General features: G+C 41.6%; 1 protein-coding gene across 8 annotated transcripts in view; it reads left to right on the forward strand.

Moving 5' to 3' along the window:
- hivep2a (HIVEP zinc finger 2a) overlaps positions 1-25606 on the forward strand; it is a 63804-nt gene that overhangs the window by 4391 nt on the left and 33807 nt on the right. For 4 of the 8 annotated variants that reach the window (XM_061705239.1, XM_061705237.1, XM_061705235.1 and 1 more), the window contains exons 2-3: positions 2893-2946; positions 20945-20988. The gene's annotated coding sequence lies outside the window, so the exon portion shown is untranslated. Of the gene's footprint in view, positions 1-1563; positions 2947-16477; positions 16858-16881; positions 17065-20944; positions 20989-25606 lie in introns of those variants that run through there. The other 4 variants (XM_061705236.1, XM_061705242.1, XM_061705243.1 and 1 more) reach the window with 4 other exon arrangements.

Here is a 25606-nt window from a genome sequence, read left to right on the forward strand (position 1 = left end):
ATATAGTATGAAATAGTATGAAAAAGACTGGCAATTGATTTCTGCAGGTCCTTCAATGTTGCTGTGGGCCTCTTGGCAGCCTCCCAGACCATTAATGTATATATAGCCTCAGTTGTGTTTGTCCACAAAGTGACATTGCCAACTAGTGGCCTGGCATGCACATGGCACTGTTGTCACTTGTTTTGCAGCTCAGCGTGAAAACAGTTTGTTTGTCGTTTCTATGTGAAATTTGACCAAACCGCTTTTAAAGCTTTTTTTTTTTCATGATGTACTTGCCCGATAAGGAGTGGAAACACGAAAGGAGAGTCTGGAAGAGACATCAAGCTGTAACAACACAATTTTGCTTCTTTTTTTTTTTTTTGAAGCACTTGTGTGTGTGTGTGTGTGTGTGTGTGTGTACCCTTGTCTGTGCATGTGCTGTAGAAAAAGATGTTCTTGTTCTTGTTTTGCATCCCTCCTCTGTCATGTGCTTGCCCTCAGCAGTGTAAAGTCACCCTTGTCAATGTGAGACACTTCCTGAAGCCTCCCGGTCTTTGTGCCTCTGTCTTCTAGTTTGTCGGTTAGCCTTTTTAGCCTTGTCAGGAGGACGTCGATGGAATTTTGAGGTGCCACTGTGCATCTTTACGGGCTCTCGAAATGAAAGCAAAATCTTTGAAATGTGCAGCAGACGTTCTATTTATATCGCGTCCCATGAGAGCGTGTTGTTGAAATAAACGGTGGCGGTGGGGCAGCAGACAGCCGGAGCGTTCCCCAAACTGGCCTAGTTTCTCAGCAGCAGCTCGTAATCAAACACTTCATGCATTTATGCATCGAGCTCTTGTGCGAAATCAGTACTTTTCAAATCTCCATATCCCGGGACATGCACTTGACTTATCTATTGTTACACATTGTCACCGGACACAGTATTAGGCACATCATATTCCTGATTATTCTCATAAACAGGAAACGGTTAACAGTGATGGCAAAGGTATGCAAACTCTGTATTTAAGAAGTACATATACTTGTGTAAAGACTGCTCAGGCATAAGTAGAAATACTGATTCAACTCATTTTCTCACTTTATTTCGGAGTCAGCCAGTCCTCCCTTAAACGTCTCCAGTTGGCTCAAGATGCTGCTGCTCGCCTTCCAACTGGAATACGTAAGAGGGAGCACATAACTCCCGATTGTGGCCTCCTCCCACTGGCTGCCTGTGCATTCCAGAAGACATTTTAAGATTAAGATATATTTGTTTTTAAATCTCCAAATGTCCTCAGGTCAGCTGCTTCTAGAATAAGACTCTGCACTCTGCTTTAGCATTTTATTGTTTTTTATGCTAACTTGTTTTATAAGATCATGTTTGATTTTTATCCGTGTACAGCACTATATTTCCTGATGTTTTTTAAGTGATTTATACATAAAGTTGATTTGTGTAAGAACAAAAAGTAAAAATGAATTTTTGCTGTCAACTTTAGCTAACCTGGATCAATCAAGATGTCAACCGTGGCTGACTTTCCCTCCTTCTATTTACATATTTTTCCGTAGTAAGTAACGGGCCAATTTTGACAAAGTAAGGAGTACAACATAAAGTACAGATATCTGTCTTCAAATGTTGGGAGTAAAAGTACAAAGTCGTCAGAAAAATAACTATTAACCTGGAAAAATTTGCTTAAGCACACTAACCAAGTATTTGTCCTTTGTTACTCCCCACAACTGGTCTGAAATAATGTTCGTAGGTGTACCTAATGATGTGTCCTTGCACACAATATTTGCTGGTGTCTCTCGAGGGTGACTCATTTGCACACATGCACACACAAGATGTTTTAAAACCTTTCAGGAGATTCAAAGCGAGCGTGTCTCGGCGGACGAGTTAGACGAGAAAGCCCAGCGGATTTAAGACAAAAGCAAATGAAAATGACAAAATATGACGGGAAGCAGAATGTCCCCTGTGTGTTTTTCAATTGTATTATTAGTCAAATACATCAGAAGATAAAGTATTTGTAGAAATGCGAGGTCAGGATCAGCTAAGGGAAGTAAAAATACTGCGCGTGTGTGTTTCACGTCAAATTCACTTTTTTCAAACTCCGCCCAAAAAGTCCTTCACTTGCCACTTCATTCGGTACACCGTGGAACGACATCTGATACGAAAGATTAACAGGCGCTTGCACCCCCTTTTTCATGGAAAATCCTCCAAATTATCGTCAAAGTTTGACACCAAGCTGCGCCCACATTAGATGGTAAATGCAAAACTCACCCTTCTGTCTAGTAAACAAATGGGGTTCATTTGGGTGGATTCCCTCATTGGAGTTCTTCAGTACGAGCCTTGAAATTCACTCGAAATGGTTGCTTCACAGCAAAAAAGGCCGATTTTCTGTTAAATTTGGGGCTTGGGTCCTTGAGACTTTTTGGTGCGTCCTGTCGTGATAGACATGTCCACCAAATTTTGTGTGAATCAGTGAAACAGGTGTCAGGAGTTGTTGTTTTTTTTAACTTCCTGCTCAATTTCAGGAATGGGTCCTTGAGAGTTTTTCGTGCATCCTGTCATGATAGACATGTCTGCCAAATTCTGTGTCAATCAGGGAAGCGTGTGTCAGGGGCAGATTTTTTCTCCCCTCAAACTTTCCAGGGAGTGCGTCTGAGTGTGACATGCTTGCTTCATACCAAAATGGCCGACTTCCTGTTTAATTTGGGGCACGGACCATTTCGACTTTTTGGTGCGTTCTGTCATGACAGATATGTCCACTCAATTTGGTGTCGATTGATGAAACTGTTGTCAGGGGCTGATTTTATTGTTTTGTTTTGTTTTGTTTTTTTGTTTCCTTCCAACTTTCCAGGAGGCATATCTCTTTTTGCTTGTCCTGCCAAGTCTGATTCCTGTTGCTAAAATCTTGACCCTGTTCTCTCTGCGTTCTCCAGCAACTGGACCCCCGTTTGTGTGTTTACTGGGCTGGACCACAGGACGACAATCAGGTAAGATCAATGCAACGCAACACAACTGTGTGTGTGCGTCAGTCACTTCCTGCCCGAGTGCCTCAGCCAGCCAATCAAAGCGCACGGCTAAATGTGAGGGTCTGTGCGACTTTCCCGTTCCGTGGAGCTACTCTGCATGCGGTTGCCATGGCACCGGCATCCACACTCTCCCCTGCATCTCTCCATCTGCTCCATCTATCCTTCGTTATGTCACCTCATACTCGAATGGATGATAATTTTTTGGGTGGCATTTTGGTTTTACCATGTCGTTTTCCCGCCATGTTGCCATGACAATCTTGTCAATTCTTCCACTTGCGGCGACGTCAACTTGCGTCGCTCACATGTTTAAAATGAGCACATTAACGTTCATTGAAGTACTCATACTGTAGTTTAGTGCTGCGGTTCTCAAACTGGGGTCAAGGATTGGGGGTCCGTGAAATAATTTCCAATACAATTATTATGTCTTATTTTAAAAGGTGCATACTGACATATGGGAATTGGCACACCAATGAAAACCAACATAATAAACCAATGACTCCTCCCTCGCTTAGCTGTGAGCCAATGAAAATCTATCATGAAATTGTGATCACAGAAATTTGACATCCCTGCATCAATAGTCAATCTTTTAATCAAAAGTTACATTATTACACAAATGGTCTTGTTTTTGTTTTTTTGTTTTTTTAACCAGTATAAATGCCGTCTTTTTTCAAGAATATACACAAAAAAATTTAGTCAAGGTGTCTTTTCCATAATTAAAGGCGGAATATTATGAGAATAAAATTGTATTTCCAAAACTGAATCGTTCAAATATGTTTCTTTCTTGGTTAAACCCTCGTAAAGTCGCTCACACAAATGCACAATCATGTTCTCACGCTGCGAAACGCACACGCGTGCTCTCATGCGCTCACGCGCACTCACACAAACACTCTCATGACTCACATGGCTGCGCGAGCACACACACACACACACACACACACACACACACACACACACACACACACACACACAGCCAGTCTCACACACTTCCACACTCTCTCTCTCACGAACACACACTCAGTCACTCTCACAAACATGTTCACAGTCTCAAACACACACTCTCACACAGACGCATACAATAGCCAGTTGAAATCAAGAAAGCGTGTCGTAAAAGAGGCAGTAGGTGAAGACAAAGTGTATATTTGGTTGCCATGGTGATCCTGGCTTGATAGCACGGATACAAGCTGCGCCGTTGACGGCATCACATGGGGAGGGAGTTTATTGTATTTTATTTTTGCTTTTGGGGTGTGCGTGTGCACATGTGAGATAACAGATGGGTATCATTTGACTAGTGTAACGTGGCACAAGACAGTTGTCCGGACAACAGCAATTTGACTGCTTCCTGTTTCCGCCACGTGGCCTGGCGAGATGGGGACGAGGTGATAAGGTGAAGCGGCGAGGGGTTGAGGTGACGAGATGAGGGGGTGAGATGAGAAGGCAAGCAGGTAAAGTAAGGAAGTTAGAAGATGAGGAAGCAAAGTAGTAAAGATGTGAGGTAGCAAAGGAAGCAGCGAGGATGAGGAGGTGAGGTGATGAGGAGATGAGTTAGCAAAGAGACAAGAAGGTGATGAGGCGAGGGGAAGAGGTGGCAAAGTAGGTGAAAAGGATGAGGTGTTGAGGATTCGAAGACTTGAGGTAAGGCGGAGTTATGGAGGCGTGAGGGTGAGGTGGCGAGGGTTGCAAGGTGAGGAGGTGAGTTTACTGTACGTGGAGTCAAAGACTTGTGGCGAAGAGGGAAGAAGGTGAGGAGGCGAGGTGTGTTGGAGTTGAGGAGGCGAGTAGGTGAGGTCACGAGTAGGGTTAGAAAGGCGTAGAGGTGAGGATGTGAGGTTACGAGGAGTCAAGGAGTTGATTAGGCAAGGTGGTGAAGGAGGTGAGAGGTGATCAGCCACAGAGGCAAGGAGATGACGAGGTGGGGTGGAGGTAAGGTGATGAGGAGATGGGGGAAAAGGTCAGGTGGCAAGGAAGTGAGAGTTGAGGCGACAAGAAGGTGAGAAGGTTAGGGGAGGTGGAGTTAAATAGGTGAAAAGTTGAGGAAATAAGCTGCCCAGGAGGGCTAGAAGGTGAGAAGGTGAACAGGTTAGGTTACCAGAAGGCAAGGGGTTTAGGTGGCTAGGAGGCAAAGAGGCAAAAAAGTGCAGTGCTTGTGTGCGTGCGTGTGTTGTGTGTGTGTGTGTAAAATAAAAGCTGGGCATCATTTGACTCGTGTGGTGTGCCACACGGACAGTTGCCGAGCCTACAGCAATTTGTCCGCTTCCTGTTTCCTCCACGCGGCCTCGTGTCTACTGCTGGAGCTTTTGTTCAACCATTCAAATCACATGAAAAGTGTGCGCGTGTGTGTCAATACACACCGGTACCAAACGCTTCCACATCATTCCTCATGCAAATGAAGGCTTTGTTGCTTGTGCAGTCTGCACACTTCCTTTACCGCCTTGCAGTACCATGAAAAGCGTACGTGTGTGCGTGCGCATTTGAGTGTGTAACACTGAGAGTGAGAAAGTGTAAAATATGAAAGGGCACAAGTGCTTCAGTGTGCGACTTCATATTTATACTGTCAGTGCATGTTTAATGCATGGCCACACGTTTGTGTGTGTGTGTGTGTGTGTAAAAGAACTGTATGTGCTTTGTACAAATGTCTGACTGTATGAAAAGTGTGAAAATGCTCGAACCTCAGATATGAAGAGACCAATAGATGCACCAATGCCCTATAGCAGCTCAGCAAAGCGATGTGTTTACGTGGCGGCCATGTTGGTGGGGGCAATGTTCCCGTCAAAGTCAATGCACATAGTTTGAAAATAGATCATAACTTGCTCATTTCTCAACCGATTTTCATGGGGTTCACTTTTTTTGTCAACGTCAAGGCATGTGCTATTAATACAGAACATTTGAAAAAAAGTCAAAAAGATTTCTTACCTGTGAAAGATGATTCCCAGTCCCTTGTGATTGTATAGCATTGCGTGAAACCGTCATGCAGCACAGTGTGCAGGTATCCTTATTATTTAGATTTTCATGCCATCCACACACATGGAATGCCCTGACACTTTTCCCCTACTAGCTTAGCGTCGCCATTGACGCAGCTCAAAGGGGGGCGTGTCGAGTCTTCCTATTGTTTGTATCTATGAGTGGAACGACGTGTCAAGATTTATTCTACAAACGAAGGGACAAGCTTCATTTAGGGATTTTAGCCAGGGTTTGCCTTCTCACCTCCAGGACCCCCTCCTCCTCCTCATCATCATCATCATCTCCCCGCCGGTGGGGAACAGGTGGCGGGCCTCCACCATGGCCACTGTACAGTTTGCTGGCTTCTCGCCTGAGACGAGTGAGGGCCAGACGGTGGAAGAAGAGGGAGAGAGAGAAAGGAGAGCAGAAAGTTGGCGTCGTGTAGGCCTTGACAAGAGGAAGAGGAGGAGGAGGACGAGGAGGAGTGGAACGAAGGCTGTTATTTGGAGTCGTCAATTGGAGGCACTTAGAAGGGCAAAGCTGTCATTTGGGTGACATCATTTCCTGTCCTCACACAGGAAGTCAACATACTCAAAGGCAGCCAGGCTCCAGCAGGTGCACCAACACAAAAATTCTATCAACGCTTGCTATTGGTGGTGGTTAGGGACTAAGCATGTGCCAATAATTGACCCTCCTCAAAAGAAAAAAATCATTTATTTCTCGTTATATTAATAAATGGACTGCCAGTCGTTTTCCAAACAAAGTTCCCCATATTGCTAGCCGTTTTAGAGCATTTTAACTCCTCTTTCAAGATCTTCAGAATAGTGTTCTATGACAATATAAGCATTAGACGTGCAACACCTAATCGATTATCAAATTAATCATAATTATTTTGATCATCAATTTGTCATTTAGAGCCATTGTTTAACTTAAAATTGTCCAAATCCTCCGAATTTCACTCTATTAAATGACCAACGATTTTGGCCCTATGACGATGATGTTTGATTTATTTTTATTTTTTTCTCTCCCCCTGATATCTTCCGAGTAGTGGGACATATGAACGACAATCCTCTGACATAGCACCTTGATGCTGACCAATAGGATTGTGTCTTGCAACAGCGCCTTTACGCCTTTAACTTTACAGCATGAATCGATAGAATGCCAGCATGGTTATGTGTAAACATTAGTGCTAGCACTAGCTAGCTGTATAATGTTATGCTACCTGCTAACTAGCGGAATTAAAAGTATGTGAACATGACCTCAAGCCCTCCTTCAATAATGAACAGTCCAAACCGTCCTCTCAACAGCACCCATTCTTATTTTTGTTCTTTTTTGTTTTAAAACACAAAACATTGCCGCAATCAAAAAGCACCTCTTCCTCCTGTCAATAGGTGTTGTTGCCGGCATGGTAACGGCTATATCCAGTTGCGATAAAACCCTTTCCGGTCCCCCTTAACATACATACGTATATATATTCTGCTTGAGAGAGGTGCCGAAACTGTTGGCATTTCTCTCCCTCATAATCGACGCGACAAGGTGCGCTTCACGGCCTAATCTTTATCTTCTCCTCAAAAGCTGTGCTGATCTCAAATCCAAAGCGATTTATTGATGTCATCAACTCGTGTTTGTTCGTGATTACAGTGGTTTATTATCAGGATCTTGGTAACAACGTTTTTCAGCCAATAGTTGTTAGTTAGTTTCTCCAGGTAAATTCAGGACTAATAGGACAAATGGTGATTCGCAAACGGGCAACGCTTTACTGTACTCTAAAATGTCCTCCAGCGTCTTTTGAACATCAGCGTTTCTCCTACTACATCCTGCCATTTCCTCTTGGGCTCCATGTCAGCTCACTAATCTTAATCTCACACAGCTGACATATTTTTCTGAGGCAAACCCCCCCCCCCCCCCCAAAAAAAACCCAGCTTGGGCCTGGTTCCTATAGCCGTTCGGATTAGCCCTCCTCGCTAACTCCACGTGTGGCATTGAGACAAGATAAGCTAAAAATGAAAAAAAAAGAAACAAAATAAGCTCGACGCTAGGGTATTAGCGCTAAGAAGCTAGCACTACTGGCTAGCTGCCCCCGCCTGTCGTACGGCTGTCAGCGGGGATAGACTCCAGCTCACCTACCAACCTAATGAGGACAAACGCTATAGAAAATGGAAAGATAGCAAAACCTCATCCTTTTTTGTTCTCTTGATCTCTTCTTGTCCTCTTCTATTGTTCCTTCTCATTCTCAATCTTTCCTTCCCTCGTGTCTTTCCTCCTCCTCCTCCTCCGCCTCCTTGTGTCCTCTTTTATCCCAAAACAAAAAAAAGTCATGAGAATCCTTCTTTCTACTGCTGGTTGACAGCGTGAGGTCTCTCAATGTCTTTCCTCTCAAGTCACTGACAGCACAAATTAATTTATTCACACTTTGTTGTCATCCTACCTGTGTGTGTCCTACATCTAATCTAATCCCAAAGGAGCGTGTAAAGATCCTAAAATATCTATGCAAATATCATCTCATAAATCCTCTTAAAAAGAATCAAAAGTACGTTTGGTGATGTTCCTTACTCAATTTTGACGTTTGACGTTAAAGAAATGCTCTTTATGGGCTTTTTACTCAATATTTACATTGAAATGAACAAATCTCAAGGAGGAGTTCTTCACGGGAGATGAAGATGCTTACAGGCTGAAAGGTTGCGGAATGTTCTGTGCTTTCTCCATGTTTTCTCTCAGGAGTTTTAAGACAACATATTCCCAATTTAAAGTTATAAAGGGAAAGGCATTCCACTATACAGGTCCTTGATCAATTACTCAACTCAATTTACGCGTACATGTAAACATTTTGACTGTCACACTTTTGAGTGGTCGTGTATGTCAAATCAGTTCCTCATTGAATGCTATCAATTAGTTCCAGCCCCACCATAATTTTAATATCAAGAAAAATACCACTTTATTGTATAAAAACATCATAAAATGTCATAAAAGAGAATATAAACAAACTGTTTTTTTATAAAGTGTAAATACTGTACGTACTGTCGTATTCGTGTTGGGTGGGTGCCTTTAAGGAGCGTGCCCTAGTGAGTGATGTCAGGTGATGACGTTGGGTTGGCTGGTTACATCAGTGTGGGTGTCCGGCGTGAGTTGTGGCATACAGCAGCTTCTTGTGAGTGTTTTCATTTTGTATTTGTGTGTTTGGCTGTCCTTACCCACATGACAGGGTATTACAGTACCTAGATGGCTCTTTTTTCCCCCCACGTCGCTCAAGTGGTGATCTATCGCAACACAAAATCGCAAAAATCGACCAAGCGACCGCTTGTAACAAAAAAACTCGTAAATTGAGGTGCTCGTAAGTCAAGGCGCCACATCATAATAATGTCGTGTGCATGGTTGTACTCCCAAATCCCATTGGGTCGTAATCAACAGCGCCTCTGCAGGTCAAAGTCAAGTAGTGCACTCTCAATTAAACAATTCATTTATTTTTAGACCCAGAACCAAAAATAGAACCAGTCTTACACAAGCTTTTTGTAAAAAAAAAAAAAAAAAAAAAGATTTTTTTTTTAAACAAAAAGAACATCAAAATCATAGAAAACAAACTTGATTATTGTAAGTAAGGTTTTTAGGGCTACAACTCGCGATTATTTTAATAATTGATTTAGTCTGTCAATCTTTTTTCTCAGATCGATCACATAAAAGAAAACATTTAAACATTTCCATCCAACATTATTTCAAATTGACAGTGCAGAAAATGCACAAAAATAAATTGATTACGATTCAGTTCATGGTTTGGTCCATAGAATCCATCATAAAATTAGATAAAAATGGTTTCAATCATTGTTTTCCGAAGTATTTTCAAAGATGTTTTATTTTGATTCCACACAAAGATATTCAGTCTGCTTTCATGGAGGACTAAAGAAATCTGAGAATATTTACTGGTGACAGGCTGAAATATCGAGGATTTGGACAATTTTTAAAGTTAACGATTAATCGATTATCAAAATAGTTGTCAATTAATTTGATAATCCATTTGTTGTCGATTAATTGATTAATTGTTGCACCTCTCGTCACTGGTGGAAAAAAAGCTTGCTCTGTGTGCATGACCGCCACCTACAGGACGGAAGTGGTAAAAGTTATCCAATGAATCGAGTCAGATGGACATGATTCGCAGTGTTTGACCTTGGTGGAGGTCTACACCAGGTGACATTATGACATTGTGGCGCAGTAGATGGACACAGAGTGGCATTTTTTTGGACCACGTCTCCATGGGGGGGGGGTTGTGCTAGATACAGTGCTTAATTATTGCATGAGTTCCTACTATATGGTCTTTCGGAGACATGGTGGTGTAGTGGTCGTGTGTGAGGTGCAAGCAGCATAATAAACAAACGCTTTGGACGTTTATCTTCATCCTCAGTCTGGACCGCCTCAAGGTTTCCTGTTTGGTTTGTGGTGCTGACGGCAGCCAAGGCAAGGGCTTTTATTTCGGTGTGTGCGTGTGCGTGCGTGCGTGTGTGTGTTGTCAAGTGACGAAAGGTTGACGCCTTCACAGATGTTGACATGAACTTTCACACACAATTTGAAAGGAGTGAGTTAGTGAGATTTTATAAGAAATATTCTAGAGTGCTACTTATTAAAAAGAGGGCATTTCCATTAATTTCAATGGGGCAAGATGATTTGCGGTCCGATTGTTTTGAGTTATGAGCATAGTCAAATTGTACTCCTGTCTCAAGGCACCACTATACTCCAATTTTTGTCCTCCACCCTTTCCACCTCTTCCTGCAACTTCTCCCCATCCTGCACTTTTTGTTGTGTGTGGTATTGAGGATGTTTTTGCACTGTTCCGTTTGTCCGTCTCGCGGCGCATGTAGTGTAAGTCGTCGTCTTCGTCGTCGGGGTGGCGACGGGGACGCGCGCTGCGTTGTTGCGTAACAGGGGCTCTTATATAATTGGATGCATATTTGATAGAGTGCGGCAGTGATAACGTAGCGAGAGCGGGGTGGGATTTTGGTGCACTTGGGCCTCCCGCAGATGTTGCATCACCGGGAAGCTGAGCGGGAGAGGGGTGTGCGTGCGCAAATGACTGAGTGCGTGCGAGAGTGAGTGGGTGAGTGGGTCGTTTTGTGTGTGTGTGTGTCTACAGTTTTTTGTACAGTTTTTCTTACAATCGCGACCTGGGGCAGAGCTATGGGGGGGACCAACAGGTTGAGCCCTAAATCTGCAAATTGCAATACACGCGCCCAAACCGCCACAGAGAAAGCATGGATGAAATTTTCCCCCGTAGAGGCAGCACTTCATTGGGACACAAATATTTGCATACAAGCCAATAAAGTTACTTTTACCTAATGTCTCATCTTTAACGTTCTTGTGTCGCGTTCACTGAACTTCCACCCTTTTTCTGCATGCTTCCAAATGGTGATGTTCAACAAGTTTGTTTTGTTTGTGACCCCCCCCCCCCCCCCACCCCCGCTCTCTTATAAGTGCACAGTGACTCATCAAATCACCACACTTTTATTTGACCTCAAAAAGCCGCAGTCAGCTTGATTACTGGCTAAATAAACGCAATCAATTCAACACGTCAGTGCGGGAAAACAACAACAAAGTTTATTTTCACTCAACAATTCATTTGGAAAGTAGTAAAATAACCAGCCATAGAGTTCTGAAAGTTGGCATTCATGGTCAATGTGTTATTGCCCTCACCTTCCTACAAACAACACAGTCCTTATTTTCCTGGGTCCAACGCATGTCCAGTAAATGTTCCCCAAATACAAAATAACAAACAAAGCAGCGACAATGAGGCGCTCCAAAGTAGCCACGCTAGCATAAAGCCCTCGTCTGCCTTTCTCTGCGTGACGCGCAGGCACTCGCAGCCACAACGAGGCGCTCTAAAGCAGCCATGCCAGCAGACTATCCAAACGCAAGATGTATAATGTTGACTTGTAGTCCCAACACTGCCCTTCTACCTTTTACACACTAGCAACAGAGAGGCTGACCTTGGAGTGAGATTGAGTTTACACTAACAAGCTTACGTAACACTCCAACTCCGCCTGTATCGTTGACATTGATCACTGTCACGCTGGCACGCCTGCTCACCAGTCAGCCGGCGGATCAATCGCAGCCTAACGAGATAAACGAGCGCTCTAATGAGCTAACCGAGCGCTGGCTGGGTCGATGGTAGGGTTTCCTCAAAGTTATAATCATAATAATAAGAATAATAACGATACAATGCAATTTGCGTATTGTTGAAATGTAGAAAGTGAGACTTGAAGTTGAATTGGACACGGCATTCAATTGATAATGTTGTCACGGAAAATTTGGAATCATAACAAATTTGCAAATTTGGCGAATGTGGAAAAATTCTCAGGATGTCCTGAATGTGCTGAAAAGTTTGAAGTTGGAATGGGAAATACAAGGAAGTCTTCGTTGGATGTCTCATTCGCATGAATGTTCTTTTTCTTGTGGAAATTCTGTAATGGGCTTTGTGTACAAAGGTTCTGCCAGATAAAGCAAAGTGCTAAACTCCTCAAAATGATGCAGAGAAAGGTCAGGATCACTATTGGCAGTGGGGGGAGGTAACAGCTGTCATACAACGCAAAAAGTCAAATGCCCCAAAAAGTCAAGCACCTTGAAAGTCAAATAATTAAAATTCAAACAACCCAAATGTCAGTCAGATGGTGCAAAAGTCAAACACCTCAAAGGTCTAACACCCTTCAAGTCAAATGCCTAAAAATTAAAACGCCTCAAAAGTCAAACACCTCGAAAGTCAAACAGCCCAAAAGTCAAACGCTTCAAATGTCCAACAGCCAAAAAGTCAAATGCCCCAAAAGTCAAACACCTCAAAAGTGCACTTCCGCTGCATTTCCCCCCCAAATCGAGTAGTGGAAAAAGATGTGCTTCCCATTGGCACGCGTCTGTTTTTTTAGTGATGACTCAGGACTTGAGCTCGCCTTGTCCCTCAGGATTGTGGGCAATTTGTCTTGTGATCGTCAAAGGTATTTAAACGCTTCTTGTTTCACGTGCTGACTCACACTGACTCACGTCGCTCATTCCACCATCAAAAGTGTTTTGCTCCAAATCCAAATGAAATCTTCTGTCTCCACATGTGAGCTGGCCCAGCCTTGCCCCGCAGTGCTAAAATTACTTGGAAGAGCCGCTGTTATGTTATGTGTCACCCGCCGGGAGACCCCCAGAGACTCCACAATCCAGCGTAGAGTTACACGCACGCATACACGCTCGCACAAGCACAGATCTTGCGGCAGGGGAAGAGCCATCCGTCACACATGACAAAGCAGTGCGCACAACACCGTCGAGCTCGTCTTCTACTTCAACGAGCCGAGCCGAGTCGAGTTTGTTTGAATAGCACTTTAATCACAAAAGAGACACACAGTTGGCAATGATTGACGACGTCCCCTAATTTGAAAGCTAAAAGCTCACACAGAACGGACGGAGACTTTCACCGTGACAGGACGAAAAACAACATTTGGACAACATACACGAAAAACATCGAGCACCGTAAAACATTGAACATCAAAACAACGTGACAGCAAAGAATATTATAACAACATAGACCCGTAAACATAGAGCATTATAACAGAATAGTACATCAAATAGAGAACATTGTGACAACACAATGTGCACAGGACATTTATTTTAACAACATAGAACATAAAACATCACAACATAGGAGACGTTAACAAAATAGAACATCATAACAGCAGAGCCGATTATAACACCATAGACCAACAAACAAACAACAACAAAAACAACATTATTACAGCATAGACCAAAGACTTGGGTATCATAAAAATAAAAAACATAAAACAGAACGTTCCAACACCATGGGACATTATAACAACCGAGACCACAAAATATACCCAAAAACAGTAACACTTTAGAACAACATACAAAAACATAGACCATTACAACAACATTGAACAAAAAAAAACAGAGCATCATCACGTTATAGAATACATTTTATCCGAGATGGAACACGTCACACATTCAAAGTGCTGCTTTGATTGGCTGCTGATCTCGCTAATTAGCGCTGAAACCAACCTTTTGTTTGACGACGTTTGACTCGTTAATGAACATTGGGATCCACGCCGACACTGTGTTAACCTTTAGAGCTGACCACAACAACTCCGTGTGTGCGTGCGTGCGTGTGTGTGTGTCACTGACACTCATTCACTGCCATGAACGTCTATATGCATCAACTGCAATCCAACAGTTTACTGCTACTAGATCCGTTAAGTATGTTTTTTGCTTGATATATTTATTTTCACAAAAAGCTCATGAATGCGTGAATGAAATTTGATTATTGTCATGCATTCAACTGTACACCCAGCCAACATGGGCGTATAAAACACCAAGTAATCAAATAATCCAGCACCAGGACTAAAGTGCAACAAAAAGTCATGGCAAAAAATGTCTGCGTCTTCTTGTCTAAGCTTTGCAAATAACATATGGCATTCCAAAAACATCCAAATCAAGCAGCCACTTAATGTTATCCTCATCTGACCAATAGAGCATATCAATCAGTTATGTTGTGTAGTAGTATTAAAAGAGCATCATATAGTGTACAATATCGTGTAATTGAAAATGATATATACAGGGGTAACGCTTACCTTGAACAGCTTGAACAGTTTTCAGTTTGAGTTTTAACAAAATATTTTGGAGCCAAGCTTCTTCAAACTTAAGAAGAAGCTTGTTTTTGACAGAATTGGTATTACCACCCGTTATTTCTGTCAATATATTGCATATCCACTTCTTCAAAAATGAAGGCAAACTCTTTGTTCCAAGGAGAATCCTGTGATTTGCTCCACTTAAGACACATCAGTTGGATCGCAATATGGGAAACTCTGCGTTGAAAACTGCTACCAGTCAGTGAGTTAAATGTAACACACAGTTCAAACAGTAAATATGTCACTCAAAGTCTTTTGGAACATTTGAATGGCAGGCAAAAAAAAAAAAGTGATCAGGGCGAAGTTTCACATCCAAATGACTGAAAAGACGCAAAGACCTAACATTGCTAGAATCAGGCACAGCTGTGTGATTGCGTGCGTGCGTGTGTGTGTGTGTGTGTGTGAATGTGAGTTGCATAAGAGTCAAGTGTGTCCCCCTGTGGCTTCTCTTTCTCTCCCTCTCCCCCCCCCCCTCTCTCTCTCTCTCTCTCTTCTCTCTCTCTCTTTTTCTCTCTCAGCGGCATCGCCAAAGCAAATAAACAAGCGACAGCTTTTGTGATTGTGCTTCCCACACAAACGTATCACCCAGACAATGCCCACGTATACACACACACACACACACACACACACACACAAGCCTTCATGCAAAAGCACCGCACGCATGGCACATGTAACAACATACATGCGGTGAACAAAAGTCTTGGGACACCAACACTCGTGTTTCCCGAGTTTTATTGAGCCAAAGCACATATTGGACAAAAATCTCACGCCAAACTACCTCACGAAAATATCACAAAATGCGGAACTCCGATAACTCCGTTGAATAAATAAATACATTTTCCCCACTGAAATGAATTGAAATGCAGTTTATCCATTCCAGACTCCCCAAAAACGACACCTTTTTTGTTTTTATGAAATAAAGAAAAATTGTTGACAAATTGTTCAAGATTGTGTAAAAACATAATACATAACAAAAGACAATGTAAATAAATAAGATTACAGTTTAATTACTGGACATACTGAAGTATTTGTGGGTCGGATGTTTGCCTTTCAGGGACGTGGCCTAAACAATATCATCAGGATGTGTGAGCGTCTGGGCGTGAGTTGTGGCCGACTGGAAATCTTAGAAAAATGGCGCAGGTTAAAATGAGACTACTGTAAATTCCCCCCAAATTGCACAAATTAAAAGACAACCATAAATCCCATAAAAATGGTGCAAATTAAAACAATCCCATAAATGTTGCACAGGTTAAAACAAGACCACTGTAAATCCCACACAAATTGTACAAAATTGCACAGATTACTATAAAATTTCCTTAAAGCCCCGAAAAGTTTAAAGGTTAAAATAAGACTACCAATTAACCCCCGCAAAGGTTTTGCATGTAAAAATGAAACGACCCTAAATTCTACCAAAACGTGTGCATGTTAAAATAAGTATTTGCATGCTTTCCAGTTTGTCCTGTTAAATAAACAGGGACTCTCCTTCCCCACATGCGAGGGCATTATAGTAACGTAATTAACCCTTTGCGCCCTGTGATTGGCTGGTGACCAGTCCATTGTTTGTCTGTACTGGCCCAGGAAGAACATGCAAGATTCAAACACAGGACCTCTCGACGTGTTTACCCACTAGCTCACCGCGCTGCACTTGATCGAGTTCGTCAAATCGCAAACCTTTATTCGTTCTCTCTGAGTGACAATGCGATCCACGCTTGTGTAATAAAGTACAAACAATCATTAGAATGTGAATGTATCGGTCAAACCTGTTGTACTTGATGTACTGTGTGTGTGTGTGTGCGTGTGCTTCAGTGTGTGTGCTTGAGTGTGTGTGCATCAATTTGTCGCTGCAAAAGTGCCGGCAGCCTTGGCCGGGCGCCTCCCCCCGCTCGGGGCCCCTTCTGTCTATTTCTGGCTCTGCGTCATGCTTGGGCTTTACTCCTGTGGCAAGAGGAGTGTTTCTCTAGGGCTCCCACTCACACACATACACAGATACACACCTACACATACACACACACACACTTCCACACACACCCACACACACACACACACTTCCACACACACCTACACACACAGCCTACAGCACATGTAAACATAGAGAGAGAGCGAGAGAAGGTGGATGGACAGACAGCAGAGTGGATGAATGGATGCTTGCTTTCGTGATAGGAAGTGAAACTGTCCGGGCGCGTGTGTGTGTGTGTCGTGAACAAAAGACAGGAAGTGAGAGGACAGGTCGCTGTGTCTGTTGCCGTGGCGATGGAGGAAAATGAGGGAAGTCTTGCAGGTTAGTCTGTTCGTTCTACACTGTTCTATATCTATCTACAGCTTTGTGTTTGTATTGTGTGTGTGTGTGTGTGTGTGTGTGATGCAAGTACGCGGGGGATGTCCAGCCATCACTGACAGCGTGTGACGGTCTCCCTCATCACCCAACACACGCGCACGCACGCAGACACGACCTGGTGAAGCACATATCAACATAAAGAGAGAGAAGGTGCATGAATGCTTGCTGTCTTGAGGTGAAACTTTTGTCTGCAGGTGTGCGTTTGTGTGTGTGTGTGTGTGTGTGTGTGTGTGAGAGAGAGAGAGAGAGAGACAGAAAGTGACATGGCAGTGTCTGTTACCGTGGTGATGACGGAAAATGAAGGGAATTATTGTAGGTTACTCTGTCGGTTCTTGACTATTCCATATTGACAACATATACAGCATATATGTGTGTTGTTTGAAGTTTGCGTGTGTGTGTGTTAGTAAGTAAGCGAGGGGGGGTGTTTGCTGTTGTCGTGGTGACGCAACAGTCATCATTATAGCACACTCACACACGCACGCACACACACACACACACACACACACACATGCTCTCGCACACACGCGTGTACTGCAGGGCCAAGGCCTTAGCACACTTCACTGTCTGAGAATTTGTGAATGGAAAAATGCTTTAACAAACTTGGCGCGCCAATGCGACTTCCTGTATGTGTGTCTGTGAATTTGTGCGTATAATATTTGTGCGTCGGTCACTGTGTTGTGTGCATACGTGGTGAATGTATCTTTGTTTGTCTGCGTGTACACGTGTTTGTGTATATTTTTGCATCCCCGTGTGTGTGTGTGTGTGTGTGTGTGTTCAGGCTGTATTTTAGCCACAACCTCATGTTACAAACACACAGTACACACATAAGGACTGTACAGACTAGTCAACGTGACTACTCAACAATAACCTAATTTTGAGCTTGACTTCAACTAGTTGCTAAAACGTGTTTTTAGCTGGACGAGGCAGAACTGCTTTTACCAACAGATGGGTGTACAGAACTAAATGAGGCCGTCACCTTAATTGACGGCAATTGTCTTCTATTCCGGAATGTGCGGCTTTTACAAGTGAGGGTGAACCGCAAAAGGGCAAACTTTTGATACCAAGTAGCACCTCAAAAAATTCTTCTCGAAGTACAGTACCACCATCCTAATCAAGGTTAAAATACAGTAGAGTAGTAAGCATTTGTGTTCATAAAACCAGGGCAGAGGTTTTATTACTAAAAAACAATAATTTCATATTATTAAAAGCCTCCGTAACATTATGCACAGTTTGAACATTAACACTGCGCTTGAGTATGTGTGGTAGGGGGTAATGTACTTAAACAGTTCAATTAAACAGTACACACTGAACATACAATGTACATAAAAACTGTACATAAAAGCTAAAGAACTACTGTACCAAAATAAAAGTTTGAAAACAAACATTTAGTTTTTTCTTCAAAACCCCTTTTTTTTGTAAGGGAAAACAGACGTTTTTAAAGAAAAACTTGTCACAATCTTAAGAGATGATTTTTTCATTCTCTCATGAGAAAAATTTATATATTTTGCACTTTTTCTACCCCAGGAAAATATGATACTTTTTTTTAGGGGGGGGGACATAAATAATTAAAAATGTTACCATAAAAAAAAAAAAAAAAAAAAAAAAAATATTTTTCACGAAATATCTTTTTATGTCAAAAAATTTTTTGGGTATGTGTTAAAATCTTCATTTTTCAAGATAAAATGTAACAATCTTACGAAAAATAAAGTGGTACTTTCGTGTACCATTAGAGAGAACCCACGTACCCCCGGTGGTACTCGTACCACACTTTAACAAGCACTCATATCGATTATTTCAACGCATCCCCTCCTCCTGTGATTTAAAGGGGAAAAAAATGAGAATACTATGCTGAAAAAATATCGACATCATCAGCTACTTGTCGACGTTGACTCGACTTTATCACATTAGTGTCGACTTGAAAAAAATCCGAAGTTGTGCAACCTTCTAACACACTCACGCACATGCACACGCACGGAGGACAGGTGGCGCATCACCTTGACGTCCAGCTTTTACCACACGCTGGACATCCATCTCTCTCTCTCTGCAGGTAGAAAGCCATCACGCCATCACGCCGTCTGTGCTGCCATCCCTGCCAGCACCACACACACACACACACACACACACACACACTTACAGGAAGTGGCAGGATATCATAGCCTCTGGTTGCCTGGCAAACTGTCTCATTTTGAAGGGATGGAGGGGATACAACCAAAATATAGTCATAGTTAAGTGACGGGACGTTGGTACGCTACGTTGCAGTTAAAGCATAGCATAGCATAGCATAGCATAGCAGAGCTTCCTGTTTTTCTTCTTCTTCGTGGCAGCACAGCGTTCGAGCGCAGAGTGAAGACGTGGAAACTTAACTGTAGTTTGCCAAACACTTTTGCCTTCCTTCTCCTCCCTCATGTAAAACTAGATGAGTGTGTGTGTGTGTGTGTGTGTGTGTGTGTGTGTGTGCGTGCGCCAGTCCAGGGAGTGTCCACTATGTGTGTGTGTGTGTGTGTGTGTGTGTGTGAATGAGGTTGGAATGCAGCTCGTAAGTCACCTCTGATTTTCCACTCCCGCTGGGACACATCCCATTATCAGTTTTATATGAAACGAGGAAATTCCCCTGTGGTTTGTGTGTGTGTGTGTGTGTGTGTGTGTGTGTGTGTGCGTGTGCGTGCGCGCCCCCTGGCCCACGCACCCCTCACCTCCTCCACCGGTGACCTACTTCTTGAAAACATTCTCCGGAGTCTGTGAGTTTGAACGTTTGTTACTCGCTAAGGATGTTTTTGTGCTTCTGATGATGAGATCTGTTGATGGTTGCCATAGTTACATTTCATCACATTCTGCTCTCGTGATGTCATTATGTTGCGTGATGGCCACCCGGAGGTATGCAAAGATTCGTTAGCACCGCTAAGATAACCGATGATAATGAAGTGGGTGTGTGTGTGCGTGTTTGTGTGTGTATGTTTGTGTGTTTGTGCGTGCGTGCGTGTGTGTTTGTGACATATGAGTGTCTTTTAAGTCGAGTTATGCCCAAGTACTCAAATAAATGTTTAGATTAGTTTTTTTTTAAACTTTGTTTTATTTTGTGTTTCTTTAGATTTCTACTTTCATTTCTTTAAAAAAACATTTACGTTTATATATTCTAATTTGATTGTATTACTATTTTGGTATTTTTTTGGTTTCATTTTTACTTTCATTTTTTTTTGTTATTTTGACTGTATTTGTTTTTCATTTTTACTTGTTTTTATTTATTTGTATTTATTATAAATGTTTGGATTTTATACATTGTTTATTTATTTATATTTGCTTTAATATTCTTAGTTTTTATTATTTTTAGTTTTAGCTTTATTGTAAGTAAAACATTTTTTTAATTTAGATTTTTATTTTAATTATAATGTAATAATAGATGTTTACTTGTTGACTTTTATAGAGAGAATATGGATAAATATTTAGATTTTTGTTTTTATTTTGTGGATTTTCCCTTCTTAGATGTCATTTTTAATGTTGTCTTTTTATTGTTTTTTCATATAAATATATTTTATTTATTTGATAATCTGATGTTGTTTTTATTTTTACATTTAAAATATTTGACATTTGTTTCTATTTTTGATTTAGGTTATTTATTTTAGATTTATATTTTATTATTTTAATGTCAAGTTTACCTTTTAATTTGTTTACTTTGTTTTATGTATTCATTTTCATTTTCAAAACACTTTATCTATATATGCAAAGTAATAAAATTTTTTTTTTTTTTTTTTTTTTTTAAATAAACAAGCTCAAAGAAAGAAAACCAGTGATGTCCTGACATTGTGAGAAATCTCACCAAGTCATGATACCTCAGAATTTCTATAGTCTGCTGTGATTTCCAGTGCTCAATGACACAAAGACCCCTTAAGTGTCGAACTGCTCTTGGCCACCACGACTTTCAGTTCAAGCGGTGTTTTGTCGAGCGGGATTTCCGCCTTCCGCCGGCCACTTCCTGTGCCACATACTGATGACTTCCTGTTGCGCTCACACTGTGTGTTTTGCTCTTTTGCAGGGGGGCTGCCCGGCGGGACCAAGCGAGCACGTGTACACCAGCAGGTAGGCTGTCATGCAACACAGCGCTCCCGAGGGCAAACTGATTCAGAATTGATTCCATATTTTGTTCTATTCATGTACCAGGACACTCCTTGTTTCACTGATAGAAATAAGTAAGACAATTCAGTGCACTTGTGCAATGACTACTGTGCGCAAGTAGAAAGACTGTGTCTTATTAGTTAAAAAAATAAACAATAAAAATTCCACTACAAGCGCCTACGACTATGCAGTTGAAAAGGTCAACGCAAAAGCAGATATCGTTTATAGTACAATTGCGTGCAATTGGTTAAAAAAACAAACAAATTCTGGTTCCATGTTTAAGATAATTAAGCTATTTTGATTTATTTATGGAATTTTCAGTTCATAGATATTATAGAGCAACAACTAATTCATTAATCAGCAACTAGTCGATTATCAAATTAACCAACAACTGTTTTGATTATTGATTAATCGTTTAGAGACCTAATACAAAATTGCCCAAACCCTCATAATTTCAGCCTCTCAACAGTAAAATATTCTCTGAGTTTTGTTGTCCTCCATGAAAGCAGAGTGATTATTTTTGATTATATTTGATTTACAAAAATCTGCTTTTACTCTGGAAAACAATGATCAACATTTTCGCCAATTTTCCAGTCCAGTGACTGAATCATAATCCATTTATGTTTGCGCATTTTCTGCAGTGTCAATTTGAAATTCTGTCCACTTTTTTTTTTTTTTTTAAATAAAAGGATGGAATTAAAAAAATATTTTCTTATCTGGTCCACAATGAATCAAAAAATATTCAACAGATTAATCAATGATTACTTTTTTGTAACCCCATTATTAGGCAATTAAAAGGCTAATTTGGAAGAAATCTAACTTCTATTGAAAAGGTCCAAAAGAGATTTATAAGGTCTATCCATCGCAAAACAAGACACCTCCAAAAAAGTAATTTCGTTAAAAAAAAGATCAGTGTTCATTGATAATTTTTCCAATAGCGTCATCCTTTTTTCATCAGTTTCCTCAGTTGCGTGCTTCTGTGTGTGTATGTGTGTGTGCGTGTTTTTAGGTTTTATTCATGCCATTTGCCTGCTAGTAGTCGTTCTGCTCGTGTGCATAATTGTCTGACTAGTGAGGACGAAGAGCGCACTAGTACATGCACAAACTAGCACACTTGTGGGATACTGTTTGGACTCAATGCGCAAACGGCTTGCCATATTGGCGTGGGTTGTGCAACGTGGATTTAGTGGGTGTGATGAAGTATGTGCGGCTCATAAACACCAGCGTGAAAGAGAGAGTTTGCACTTGTGCCAAGAATGTTCCACACAAAACGGCTTTTCTTCTTTTTATGAGCTTTACACGCTGACTTGTATCATGATGCCCACTAGGCTCAAACAATGTATAGTACATGCTTGACAGGGGATTTGGTCCCTGGGTTTTCAGTGGGGACTTACCCGAATTAATCTACCTCTTAATAGCACCATTATCACGTCGCAATTATACAAACCGTCAATGCTAAACAAAAAGGTACTATTACAGCACCCAAAGGTCTCACGTACTGTATATCATCTGTCATCATCCGTTTAGTGCATGTGTCGGGTACCGCGGCTTGGTAGACGAAAGATATGGGTCATTGTCATATCATGTGATCAGTAACGGCAAAGACACTTGAAAGAATAAATCCGATTTAGCTTTTTTTTTTTTAAATTTATTTTAAAAAAATGTTTTTTTTAATGCCGCCTCGGTTTGATGTTAAATGTCTCCCATGCTGAAACAGCCACGCTTAGTCCTTTTTTCACCAAGTTAGGGATTCAAAATCTGAGGCATTCGTTGTAAAGGGAAGCCTTTCTGTCAGAGCAAATCGTGGTGGTCCATTGAAATACACTTCTTTTTATAACGGTAAAGACAGACGTGCATAATGGTAAAGACATATACAGCTTCATAAAAATGATGTGAATTGCACAATTTCCATTTGTGCCCTTCAAACTCTGCTGTTACAAGTGCATGAAAGATCCTGACTACTCCTGAAACTCGAGACATTCAATAGTTCCAACACTTTCACATTTATTTTGCTGTCTGCTATTTTGTGACTCCAAAATGGCTGCCTCATCCTGGCACTTCAGCTCACAGATCCCTCTGGTATATTGCGACAACAAAATGAGGCTCTTTCAAGTGGCAGTAATGGTAAAGATGGCTTGAGTGACAAAGATGGGCAGTTTGTAAAATAACCAAAAATAGGAACTCCGATTACACTAATATGCGTTTGTGTTAGTTTTCATGGAGAAGGCATACTAAGCAGTAGGATAAAAATCCTATATATCCATAAAATGTCATGAGCATCTTCAGAAAACTTCATTTGGTACTTTTCCGCTTTGATGTTACTTACATACTGAGAACAAAGTACTCTTACTGTTGTCCTATATTTTGATTTTATTTAGAAAAATTCAATTGTTTCTTTTTCTTTTTTTTGTTTTGTTCCTACAAAGCGCCTTCAATGAAAAAAAAGTTATTTCCGAAAATACTGAAAAATAATACGTTTTAGCGCTGTAATTGCAGTACCGTGATACCGTGTTTTTGTTTGACACAAACAAGACATATGAGCAGGTAACTTCTCTTGGGTTGTTGTTCTGCATCCCCCCAAAAAACAAAAACCTGAAACATTCCCGCGGCAAGAGAGGACAGAATTTTAATGTGACCACAGGCAGAAATGGAACTAAAGCCGGCCGTAAAACAAACATTCTTGCCAGAGCTCAATTACCACTCACGCCGCCGCCGCCGCCGCCATCATTGATGGTTTGAAACCACCGCTGCGGCTCACAGGCCAAAATGAAAACTCCTCCAGGAGGTTACCTACAATGGCAACATCCACACACACACACACACACACGGAAATGAGTGGCTTTCAGCAACATGTTATGAAATGATTTATCTTCTGAAAACTTTTTCTGCCTGCATTCAAGCCAACTAACATCTCTGTCTCATTCACTTGCACGCTTTGCCCACCCAACCTCAGCGTGTGTGCGTGTGCGCGCACGCGGCCGCAGATGTTCAGCCGACGTCAGCTTCTGCTGGTGTCCGCTGCGGCTGTCATCAACTTGCGTCTAAATTTACGAATGAAACGGTCACGAGTTGTGTTAGTTTGATGCAACACGCTGAAAATACTCGCGCCGTCGTTCTTTGGCAGCGAAAAAGGAAGCAAAGAGGTGCACACAAGGTCAGAATGTGAGTTTGCAGTCCATACGGCTTTGGAAATACAGTGATGTGATATCTGAACTCATCATGCGCCGTCAAAATGAATAGAAATGTCATGAATACGTTCCGGCCTCCCCAATAAAACGACACCATTTTTTGTAATGTGTTTTTATAAGAAGAATGGCCCTCTATAATATTGTACTTTATAAAAACATACAGTAATGGCAGCATGTCATGTAATGTAAAGAATGCAAAGAAATGTAACTTTTTATCACATTTTTTTTTATACTTCAGGTCCATGGCCATTGTGCTGCTCCTTCTGGTGCCTTGGACACCTGGGGGCAGTATAATACAAATACTGTATACTGTACATGGCGATAGCTCCTCAGTTTGGCAGTAATATTAGTTGTATTATATATTGTCTGTCTTGTTGCTCTAGTGATAGCGATAGTATCTGTTGCTTATTGCTTCATAACACCGCAACACAGATGCTTTCGTTAGCCTGTCTATGCTGTTACCCAATGTGTTAGCATTAAGCTCGCAGGCTTAAGTAGTGGGGTTGTTTTAAATACACGTGTAATTGATTTTGGTTTATGTTTGGTTTTAGAAGAAAGTTTAACTGGGAGTGGCATCTTTTTTTTTTTCAAAAATCGTTCACTTTTTCAAACTGCTGCTCGTTGTGAAGTGAGTTGAGTTCACTGCCACTATATAGAGCTCGTATCTCGAGTTTTTGCTCGCGAATCAAAGCAAAAAGAATTGTATCTCAACTCGAACTCCTACAGCACATTTTTCTCTAGTTTCACTTCTTGTGGGTGTCCTGATAATTTTGTACAAATTGTCTTCACTTTTAACTTCCTCTTTGTGTGTCCCAATACGTTCTTTCCCCAAATTGCACTTAAACAGTTTTTATTTCCCGTTTGTGTCCTAATACTTTTTGTCAATATGTTTTCCTCTTTTCTCCTCCTGTGGGTGTCCCAGTTCTTTTGTCCAAATTCGACATTTTCTTGTTCTTTCCCGATGCAACAACAGGTGCAGTGAGTGCGACAACACTTTGTGTAGATGTTTTGTGTCGACGAGACAGCACAGTTTGAGCACTTGTTAAATGTATTTAAGCGTCCTCCAGTGCCGAGTGAAAGCGGCAAACCAATAAAATGCCTCACCAAACGTGTATATGACCTGCATGTGTGTGTGTGTACGTGTGCGCGTGCGTTTGCATGTCATGTTGATGTTTTTCCCATAAGGCCATCCTCCTTTTTACCAGAATCGCTGCGCTGACTCACTTACGAGTCAAACGTTTGACTGGCTTGCACAACAGCTTTGACTTTTTTATGCTGAGTCGTCACTGGGAGGATGTCATCGCCGTGGCGACAGCGGTCACCTGCTTTGTGGGGAGTCAGAGGTGACGAGACGCAGATGTTTGTGGAAGTTGGCGGACTTTGCTTTCCTTGCC

Source organism: Phycodurus eques, chromosome 18 (genome assembly GCF_024500275.1).
Source record: "Phycodurus eques isolate BA_2022a chromosome 18, UOR_Pequ_1.1, whole genome shotgun sequence".
Taxonomy (NCBI): Eukaryota; Metazoa; Chordata; class Actinopteri; order Syngnathiformes; family Syngnathidae; genus Phycodurus; species Phycodurus eques.